The sequence below is a fragment of the Sphaeramia orbicularis genome, chromosome 19, assembly GCF_902148855.1.
Source record: "Sphaeramia orbicularis chromosome 19, fSphaOr1.1, whole genome shotgun sequence".
In the NCBI taxonomy this organism is placed as follows: domain Eukaryota; kingdom Metazoa; phylum Chordata; class Actinopteri; order Kurtiformes; family Apogonidae; genus Sphaeramia; species Sphaeramia orbicularis.
The window spans coordinates 23,097,348-23,109,453 of NC_043975.1; positions in this window are offsets into that span (position 1 = coordinate 23,097,348).

Below are 12,106 nucleotides of genomic sequence, written 5' to 3' on the forward strand. Positions count from 1 at the left end.
AAAACAGCGAAAACTGAAGAAAAAATGACATTTTCAGCAAAACCTATCATTAACTGAACTTAAACCCAGTGTCTCCATCCACTATCATTGATCCAACTCTATGGGTTTTACTGGTGAATCAGTGTTGTAGAAGATGACAGTGTTTCCATGGTAACTACGGAGCCTCTGAACGTCCAAATTTGGTCATATCTGGTGACCATGAACAGACGACAAACTGCATTTTTCAATAATTATCTACATGTATTGATAGGATTAATAGATCAACAGGTATGAAACAGTTTAGATCAGTAGATGCTTTTGGTCGGTGGTGGACGTTTGGGTCTTTATGGGTTAAAAGACGCCGTAAACAGACAGTATATATATATATATATATATATATATATACTCGTATGGTAGAAGCACATGTACAGCATCAGATGGTGTTAGATGCTAATTGGATCTCAGTCAACTTGATCCCGGGCTAACCTACTAAACACAGGCATGAGAGGGGAAGAGATTAGATGTGGTAGGAGGGAACAGGGAATTGGAACAAGCACATCTAGAGCGTTAATCCCTTTTTTGAAAACACATGGGAAATTTCCCTCCGACAGACAGGAGGTATTTCAGTGGCTTCAAATGTTCGTTTCCTTGTGCCCGTCTCTCCGTGTCTATCCCCCAGGAAATGAATGACAGAGTAAAGAGAGTGAGCCGGTGGTCCCCGTTAAAAAAGGGAGCCCGAGGTACTAAATAGGCCTGATGAGCTTTGAGAACCCACAGTCGGAATATTAAAGGACTCAAACAGAAGGTGTAGTTCAAAGAAGTTTCAGACCCTGAATTTAATTGCCTCATTTGTGAGCCTCACTAAGGGTGGTTTGGGGATTTGAAGAGGATATACAGGCAGTTGGAGAAAGGATACTAATTTGAGAAAGGAGTTGTTCCCTGAGTGTAATTCATGAATGCGCTATGTCTTTCCAAAGTACTGTGTGGTAGAAGCTTAAATTGGTTTTCAATTTAATTTGCACTATGGGAAAAGCTCAGGGAGGTGATGCAGTGTGTCCGCCTTGACATTAAGTTAGTTAAAACCAGCTTCGAGCCCTGAGAGTCGCTCCTGCCGCAGTTTGGTTGACCGAAACTCCCAGCTATAAATCACTAAAATTGCTGAATGAAGTCATATTGGTTTCTATTATTTTTATCCGTACGTAGCATTCGTCCCAAACTTGGTCCATCCAGTTGACGTACAGTATTTCCACTTGAAATGTCCCAGTTTCTTCTCGGCTGTAGTGTTTCCATACTGTATGCGTTATATAAAGCCACACAAGGAAGCAATAACGGAACGAGGGGGCCCCCAGTCAGGGTAAAAATGTGCCATCAAAGTCTTTTGTTCGGCCACGACGGCCACACTGAAATACTGAAGGTCCCAAACAGAGCTGCTCGTATAAAGCGCACCGATAATTGGTTCATGGTGTAATACTATAAGAGCTGATTATATTCACAGGTGGGCGCCGGAGCCTTTAACAAACAGGTGGGTGTCGGGGTCGCATAATACGAGTCAAAGTCCACACGTGAGCGCCAGATGACTCCAAAGCACATGCACTGAAAGATGTAAATTCCACTTTTATATATTAATGAATGAATGAATGTTTATTTCAGTTAAATACAAAATACAAAACACATACATATTAAAAAAAAAAAAAAAACAACCAAACAAAACACCTACATATTAAAAAACAAACAAACATAAAATTAACACATTTTGCAACTGAAAAAGGAAGAAGCTGAAGCCGGAGGCTTATTTCTGCTTCTCCTATTCACATCCTTAGTCCAAGTCCACACCTGAAGTTGCAGCAGATAAATACTTAAACACAAATTATACTACATTCAGTGTAACAAGTCATTTTGTAATCATATTACTTTCATAGCCCTTCATAATTTGACAAATTAAATTCTTTTTGAAACTCAACAGTGAGCTACACAATTTCACTTCATCCTTCAGTTCGTTCCATAGCTTGACACCAATAACTGAAACTCTGTGATATTTAGTGGGCCAAGCCCACGGGGACTGGGGGACGCGTATGCCAGCATACGCGTTCCACAGTTCCAGCGGTGCTGTGAAACCCTATTGTTTTTGTACGGATTTTTTTATTCATCTTCTTCATCATTATTTTTATTCTTCCGTTGATAAAACTGTTACTGCAGCCTAAACCGTACATGGTATGGCGGTGCAATTTAAAGGGTTGGTCCAGACCCCTGCAGGGACCTCAGACACAAAAATGCACATATATCCACCTGCAGGGGGTGCTATAATCAAGGATAACGCATTTTGGTCTATAACTCCCACACCGTATGTCGCACATTCAAAAACCTTATATCCTCGGATTCCCTGAATAGTACTGAATCACATGAGCTAGGCCACGCCCATTTCCGCCATGACTTTTTTGCCTGCAAAATCGCAAAACTGAAAAACCTACTTTTTCGAACTCCGACTTGGGAGTTTTTCCAATTTGCGTGAATTTTCGCACATACACTCTTCTCATGGACCTGATCCCAAGTTATCACAAGAATTTTGTTTGGTTGAAAAATGCGCAAATAATTAATGAAAAATTTCTGTAGCTAGCTAAAAAAATGCTAACTCTTACATATCTCGATCAAAGTAAATGCTATCAACACCAGATCTTAGATCCTTGGTTCTCATGTGACTGTGAGGGTATGAACCGAATTTGGTGAATTTTGGCCACTAGGGGGCGCTGTAAATGTGGAAAATTTATATCTCCTAAATGGCTGTACCGATTTCTACGAAATTTGGTGGGTGGGATGAAGGGCCTTTCCTGAGGCCATATCTCTAAGGTGGGCGTGGCTGAACAATGTGGGCGTGGCTTATTACAAGTTAAACAACAAACATTTCCTACAGCTGAACTGTTCTGCTGAGGGCTGTGAAATTTCTATGGACCGTATAGAATAGGACACAGATCTACCAGAGCAAAAACTGTGGATGTACTCCACCAGGTGGCGCTATAACGGACAAATACGCATTTTTGTCTCTAACTTCCACATTTTAAATGACACATTCATAAACTTTACATCTTTGTATTCCTTGGATAGAGATGAGTCTACTGACATAGGCCACGCCCACTTCCACTGCATATTTTAATTTGTAAGTTGCTACATATCGAAAACACACTTTTTAGAACTCCTACTAGGGTTTAAGCCCCATTGGCTTCAAACTTTGCACATACAATCTCCAGAGGCTTCTGATCTAAAGTTATCACAATCAGTTTGCTGCTGTAAAAAATGTGGTAGTTATAAACGAACAAATTTTTTTGCTAGCGAAAAAACACATATTGTTGCATATCTTTGACGAAGTAAATGCTATCAACATCAAACTTAATATACTTGTTTAATCAATCAAATCGGACAATAGGGGGCGCTATAAACAGCGAAATATCAAGTCACAAAAAAGTTGGTCCGATTAACACGAAATTCGGGGAGCATGATGTGGGGTCACTCCTGAGACCAGCTATAAAGTTTGGTAATGATTGGTCAACGTGGGTGTAATTTATTACAACAAATCCCAGTCCCACACATTCCTCCTTTTGCATTCCTAATGCATTGGTCCCATTCCAGTGAATGCAGGGAATCCGGCTCCAACTGTTCCTGCAGCCTAAAGCGTACATGGTAGAGTGCTGACATTTGGAGGGTTGGTCCAGACCCCTGCACGGAACTGAGACGCAAACAATTATATATGTCCACCAGCAGGGGGCCATAGAACCAAAGACAATGCATTTTTGTCTATAACTCCCACACCGTGTATCGCACATTAAAAATCGTCATATCCTCAGATTCTCTGAGTACAACTGAATCACATGGGCGTGGTCAGGTACATTTGGGGGATGACTTTTTTTCCGGCAAATTGAAAAAACTGGAAAACCTACTTTTTCAATCTCCTACTTGGGATTTGGTCCAATCTCCTTGAATCTTGGCATGTACACTCTTCTCATAGACACGATACTAAGTTATCAAAAGAATTTTGTTCAGTCGAAACATGCGTCAATTATATTTGAATACATTTCTTTAGCTAGCTAAAAAAATGTTAACTATCATATATCTCAGACAAATTAAATGCTATCAACACCAAATGCTAGACACTTTGTTGACATGTTAGTCTGAGGGTATGAGCCGAATTTTGTGAATGTTGGCTCGAATGAGCGCTGCAAACATGAGAAATTTATATTTCTTAAACGGCTAAACCGATTTCTATGGAATTTGGTGAGTATGATGTGGGGTCACTCCTGAGACCAGCTGTAAAGTTTAGTAATGATTGGTCAACGTGAGTGTAATCTATTCCAACTAATCCCAGTCCCACACATTCCTCCTTCCACTCTACTGGTGCATTTGTCCCATTCCAGTGAATACAGCGGCTCAGACGGTGGAACACTAACTACAACTGTAAACCCTTATGAACGGGGCCCAGCCTCCACCAGCTCAGCCCCAGACCCACGTCCTTCGGGGACGACTTCCGTTGGCTCTGTGGGGCCTGGGGTCCGAGTGGGTGGGGAGGCTTGGCCCCCGTTCATAACTGCTTGCAGTTCTAGTTAACGTTTGTTCTTACTTTACATTTTTCAAACACAAACATCCCTCTTAAATTATAATGTCCTTCTCTTAACTTAAAAATTTTCTGAATACAAAAAGGAAGGTTTTTACTTTTAACGCGAAACATAAATTCCATTGTTTTTGAATATACAATATCAAAAAATTTTAGTAAACCAGATTCTACAAAAAGTGGATTACTTGATTGGAGATAACCAGCTTTGTTTATGACTCTAATAGCTTTTTTTTTGGAGTTTAATTATCGGGTCGAAATTAGTTTTATACACATTGCCCCATATTTCCACACAGTATGACATATATGGCATTACAAGTGAACAATACAACATATGCAAACATTTTTTGCTTAACAAGTCTCGAGTTTTATAAAGAATCACAACAGCCTTGGACATTTTACATTTGATATATTCTATTTGTGGTTTCCAGCAGAGTTTATGGTCAATAACCACTCCCAAAAATTTTGTTTCATACACCCTTTCAATTTCATTAATTTTCAGTTTTATATCATAATTTCCCCTAGCACCACCAAAATGATCTGACAAAACCGACTCCAACACCAACTTCACATAAAAGCACGTTTAGATCTTGCAGACAGAATCAGTTTCAGTACGTTTGCCTAGAAAATATCATTAACCCTATAATGCCCAATGTGTCATATTTGATACATGAGTTTTCAAGCCCTCTACTTCAGGGGTCTCAAACATGCGGCCCGGGGGCCAAATGCGGGGGCCAAAGGTTCAAATCCGGCCCGTGGAATGAATTTGCAAAGTGCAAAAATTCCACAGTCAAGGCCAGGGGTGTCAAACTCATGTTGGTTCAGGGGCCACATTCAACCCAATTTGATCTCAAGCGGGCCAGACCAGTAAAATAATGACTTAATAACATATAAATAATGACAAATCCAAGTTTTTCTTTTTGTTTTAGTACAACAAACCCCCCAATTAAATTCTGACAATATTTACATTTTACAAAAAATATGTGAATAACCTGAAAAAACAGAAATTTCATCTGAAAAATTGGTGCAATTTGAACAACATTATGCCTTGACTTATTATTTATACATGTACATTTAAACACAATGTTACATAAACATTTGGTAACAGGCAGAATATTGTTGAAATTTTGGAGTCTGGAACTAAAATTTGAACAATTTCTACAATATTACATCTCTTATTATTATTATTATTATTATTATTATTATTATTATTATTATTATTATTATTAACACAACTACAGGTCATAGTGGATCCATAAATGCACAAAACATTTAGTAACAGGCAGAATATTGTTCAAATTGCACATTTCAGGTTGTTCGTCTTTGTTTTTATTTATGTATTTATTTGCATTTTATCGTAAAAGAATAGTTTTTTAAATGTAAATATTTTCACAGTGTAATGTTATTTTTTTCCACTGAAATTTTTTCCACATAATTTTTCACATAGAATTTGTAGTTGTCATTATTTATAGGTTACTGTGTTGTTATTTTTACTGGAGATCACATTGGTCTGTATGTGGAACCTGAGCTAAAATGATTTGGACAACGTGGACTGGTCAGGTTCATTTTTGCGCTTTCATCCCGCAGGCCGGAATGGAACCTTCGGCGGGCCAGATTTGGCCCCCGGGCCGCATGTTTGACACCTGTGGTCAAGGCGGTCGAACTCATTTTAGTTTAGGTTCAATATGATCTCAAGTAAAATAATAATAATAATAATAATAATAATAATAATAATAATAATAATAATAATAATAATAATAATAATAATAACCTACAAAAAATAATGACTCCATATTTTCCTCTCGGTTTGATGTGAAAAAATAATTTTACACTATGCCTACAAATAATGACAACTTCAAATTTTTGTCTGTTTTAGTGCACAAAATAACATTAAATTATGAAAATATTTACATTTACAAACTATCCTGTAACAATAAAATGTGAATAACATGAACAAATATGAACAACCTGAAATGTCTAAAGAAAATTAAGCACAATTTTAACAATTTTCTGCCTGTTACTAAGTGTTTAGTGTCTTTGTAGATCCAATCCATGATGCACATGGAGAAATGAGAAGTTGAGGCATAATATTGTTAAAATTGCACTTATTTTTTGTAAGAAATTTAAGTTTTTTCAGGTTATTCACGTCTTTTTTGTTTGGATAATTTATAAAAGTAAATATTTTCATAATTTAATGTGAAAACATACTGAAAACACAGACAAAAATTTGGAGTTGTCATTATTTATAGGTTATTATGCTATTATTTTACTAGTCCGGCCCACTGGAGATCAAATCCAGCTGAATGTGGCCCCAGAAAGAAAGTTTGAGGCCCCTGCTCTACATGATCAGTGTGATATTTTTTGTCTTGAAAAAACTGATGTATACAATTAGATACATGCAATACACAGATAATCCACCAGGGGGGAGGAATGCGTTCACCAGAGGCCTTTCCAGTGACACTACAAGACTGTCATTAATGAGGAAGGAGGCAGAACTTTGGCAATTTTGAAAAGGAATTACCAATTTGTTAGACATGTTTGTGTTCTATTGTGTTTTCGTTTGTTCAAAAATAAGAAGATTTGAGCATTGATACCCGATGTATCAAATATGATACAAAATTGAAACTCATACACGGAAAATGATATTTGAAAAGAAAAAAACAAAACTTTTTTCCCGTTGTTCAGAAGGACCAATAAAGGCTCCGGTTTCAAAGAACTGGAATTTTCTGTCAGTGATTTAATGGTTCAGGTTTTACAGGGTTAAATTAATGCTAACAAGTGGTGCTAGGCACAACAAACCCCGCCCCTCACACATATTGAAGCTTATTTTGGCATCGATCCAGCTGTATGCGTGTGGTGATGTCATCATATCAATTGTCTCTATACATGTGGCAAGTTTGAGGTAAACTGAAACAAAATTTATGTTTTTAAAGAGATTTGAAATTTCGCCCATAACAAGGAAATGGGAGAATTTATTTATTTTTTAGTTCATAAAAATTTTTTGAACTTTTGAACTTTGACCTACTTTTCCAAAAATGTAATGACATGTATTGTGGGTCACTGGTAATCTGTAAACCCAATTTGGAATTCAACCAATAGTTTTGCTGCTACAGACATTTGGAATTTCGCCCATTATAAGTAAATGGGCACATTTTTTGGAAAAATTCATAAAAAATTTGAACTTTGACCCTCTGTTCCCAAAATGTAATGACATCTTTGCTGGTCACTATATGTGCCAGGTTTGAAGTAAATTGACACAAAATTCATATTTTAATAGACACTTGAAATTTCGCCCATTATAAGTAAATGGAAGATTTTTTTTTTTTAATTTTTTAAATTCATAAAAAATTTGAACTTTGACCTACTGTTCCCAAAATATAATGACATGTATTGTGGGTCCCTGGAAATCTATAAACCCAATTTGGAATTCAACCAATAGTTTTGCTGCTACAGACATTTGGAATTTCACTCATTATAATAAAAAAATTATAAGTAAATGGGCTCATTTTTTTTTTTTTAAATTCATAAAAAATTTGAACTTTGACCTTCAGTTCCCAAAATGTAATGACATCTATTCAGGTCACTATATGTGCCAAGTTTGAAGTAAACTGATACAAAATTTATATTTTAATAGACACTTGAAATTTCGCCCATTATAAGTAAATGGGAGATTTAAAAAAAAAAAAAAATTTTAAATTCATAAAAAATTTAAACTTTGACCTAGGGCTGTGCAATTAATCGAAATTCAATTACGATTTTGATTATCACACGCAACGATTACAAAAATTATGTAATTGAGAAAAAACGATTATTAATTTTGAGTCGTTTTAATTCACGCGCACGCAAGCTACCATGAGCTGCTCTGCCCCGCCCCCCTCTAAGCTACAGCTGCCAGCTAGCCGGCAGGTCCACCCCACCAGGAAAGTTGTACCTAGCGGTCTGGAAAAATGGCAGGAGAATCACAGCAGAAGTGCTTGGTAAACAAAAAAGGCAAGTCAAATTCAATTGTATGGAATCACTTTGGGTTTGATGAAGAAGACGAAGAGCAAAAACACATCACGTGCAAAAAATGTTTCGTAGTTGTGTCCGCACTGACCGCTAACACAACAATCATCTTCTGTGTATATGTACCAAGTTTGAAGTAAATTGATACAAAATTCATATTTTAATAGACACTTGAAATTTCGCCCATTATGAGTAAATGGGAGATTTTTTTTTTTTTAATTCATAAAAAATTTGAACTTTGACCTACTGTTCCCAAAATATAATGACATGTATTGTGGGTCACTGGCAATCTATAAACCCAATGTGGGATGAATTCAACCAATAATTTTGCTGCCAGAATGTTCACAAACAAACAAACAAACTAAACCAAAAACAATACCCTTTAAGGGGTGGGGTAAACATATCGAAAAAATTATTTCAAAGCTGGGGGGTTATAATGCACTCCAATTTCTTTATATAATAGTGAAAGTAAGGATTCTGAAAATGTCATTTTACCGAAAAATACTGGTCTGAGGTTGTAAAAAAGTGTCCAGAATTTGTCATTTTATTAATTTCCTTCATGTCCAGACAGTCCTGACTAGGGATGAACAAGAATAAGTGATTGGTTGATGAGTCAAAACAGTAAATATCGTCGACATCTTCTTTTTAGTCGACCAATAGTAAGCCCATGTCACACTCTGTCCGGTTCTTTCCCGTGAGACCTCGTTTTATAAAAAAAAAAAGTACAAATGGCGGTCAATGGTCAGAGACAAATATTACGTTTGTCTATTTACAAGATCATTTTACGAGCTAATAAAGTCATTTTACGGCAAAGATAGTAATGAAACAGTTCAGTGGATGTTCAAGAGCATCCAGGTCTGCATGTCTTGTTGCAGGAGATCCACATGAGCAACACCAAAACAGCTGTTTACGTCAGTGTTTCAGACTGAGGTGAAGAGGTTGGAACATATTAACAGTCTGGTCATGTTGACGCTGCAGGAACATCTTTAACAACTGAACAGATCACAGAGAAAAACAGTTCGGCCGACAGAAGTGTAACCTCAGTGACCTTCTGGTGTGTAGTCTGTAATTTCCCTGTTTTCATAGTCTGATTGTTCAACAGTTTAACAACAAACCGCGACTGTCTTGACTTATAAAACTATATTTTAAACTGACAAAAAGGTCATATGAGTAAATGAAGCATAACATAGCTAACAGCATTAAAAAGTAAATTGTCTCTCACATTAATTATAAAGCAGTTTTTATTTTTATTTTTTCACCATCGAACCTTATTTCAGCCACATTGGTGTTGGTAATGTAAATCATGTGTGATGATGTTTCTTTACCATATTTGCCACAAACCGCAACTTTCTTAACTCCTAAAATAATCTTTTAAATTGACAAACATCATGGCACAATAGAAACAGGCTAAAAAAAAAAAAAAAAAAGGGTTAGTCTCTTATTGATTTTTTTATTCCAAAGTTAAGTCCCATGGGGCACAACTGGAAAGGGTAGGACTTCTTCAGTTGTCTACAAGGTTATAATAGTTTTGGATTTTTCAGTATAGTTTAGTTTTATTTAGTTTTCAATTTTTTGTCTCTAATTCAGTTAGTTTTCATTCATTTTTAGAGCAGGTTTGCTAGTTTTTATTCGTTTTTGTTATTTTCTAAATGTTTAGTTTTAGTTTTTTCCATATCTTTTATCTTCTTCACCGTCGTATTCAAATAAATCCCAGACAGGACTCTGCTGCTTTCTCCCAACTTTAGTCTCCATGTTTCCAGGTAGAGTGGGGACGAGAAAACGACTCTAAATGACGGACTGTGAAGTGTCGTATGGTGCCGTCAGTTAAAATTTCTAGAGCGAAATAAATGGATTTCATATCAGTCCCACTCTGACAAAAACAAAAATGAAGGGAATTTTATCCATTATTTTTATAAGTTTGAGTTAGTTTTGTAAGCACACAATACAGTTTCAGTTAGTTATCGTTTTTTTTTGTTTGAATTATAGTTTTTATTTATTTCAGTTAACGAAAATGTTTTTACAATTCTAGTTTTCGTCATTTCGTTAGTTTTCGTTAATGATAATAACCTTGGTTGTCTATTTTATTAAGATGCATAACTATTATTAACGTCACTGTTTTTATCCAAGTCCTGCATTTGTTAAGTAAAGGCTGAAAAAGAGTTTAAAACAGTGTTGTTGTTTTTTTTAATTAAATGGTAAACTTGTGGTTGGTTGTTTAACCCTCAATGATCTTAACCGCCGTTAGCAACAAGAAGCATCTACTGATCTAAAATGTGGACCAACTTTAGGACTAGGGCTGAACGATATGGACAAAATTTCATATCTCGATATTCATGCCAGATATCTCGATATCGATACGATATGATATGACTACGGGTTCGGTGAAAACCAAGCATTTTTCAGAAAAATACAAACATCATAATACAAAAGAATGTGGAAAGTGCAGTTTTATTTATAAGAACTCACTGCCAGTCATCAACATTAACTTAAAGTACGAATAGATAAATTACAAGTCAAACATTTTACTGCAGAAAATGTTTTTTTACTGCAGAAATCTATATCGTTTATATCATTGCTTTTTCGAAATATCTTGAATGTTCATGTCTAGATATCGATACGATAACGATATATCTTTCAGCCCTATTTAGGACCACTAATCCTGTCAATACATGGAAATAATTCAGGTAACATTCAGTTGATCATCTTTTCATGGTCATCAGATATGACCCATTTGGACATTCAGAGGCTCTGTAGTGAACGTAGCAACAGTGTAAAATATTGCTACATAGATTTACCAGTAAAACCCATGGAGTTTGACCAGTGGCAGTGGCTGTAATGGTTTATGCTCAGTTAATGATACATTTTGCACAAAAAAAGTCCCTTTTTGTTCAGTTTTCTTTGTTTTGATATAATAACACTGGTCTCCATTTATTTATTTAAAGAAATTATCAGCTTTAGAGATTCAGTTTACCAAATCTTATAGACTTTATAAGATGAATTAGAAAACAAATGACAAAAGTGCTGGTTAGCTGATATTTTCATGTCCATTTATGCTAGTGTTTCTCAACGAGGGCGGTAGACGCCCCCTAGGAAGCACTGGGACAACGTTGGGGGGGCGTTTGGAAGGACAAAGCTGAGAGGGGGGTGCTGAGGCCCAAATGGGGGGCATTAGTCAATGTTGTTCATCACAATGTATAAGTATCCAATCCAACTTTATTTATAAAGCACTTTAAAACAACTGCAGTGGACCAAAGTGCTGTACAGAAGAATAATTAAAACCAAAATAGAAGAATGAAATACAGAATAGATTTAAAGACATAGACACTGTACAAAAAGGAAAAAGTGCTATTCAGAAGAATAAATAAAACCAAATAAAAGAATAAAATAGATAGATTAAATTAAAGATAGATTAAAAAGCCATACAATTAAAAACAAAATAAATAAATAAAGAAAATAGATAAATAAGAACAATTAACCACTGCCAAATAAAAACAATAGAATAATGATAGTACCTTCAAACATCTC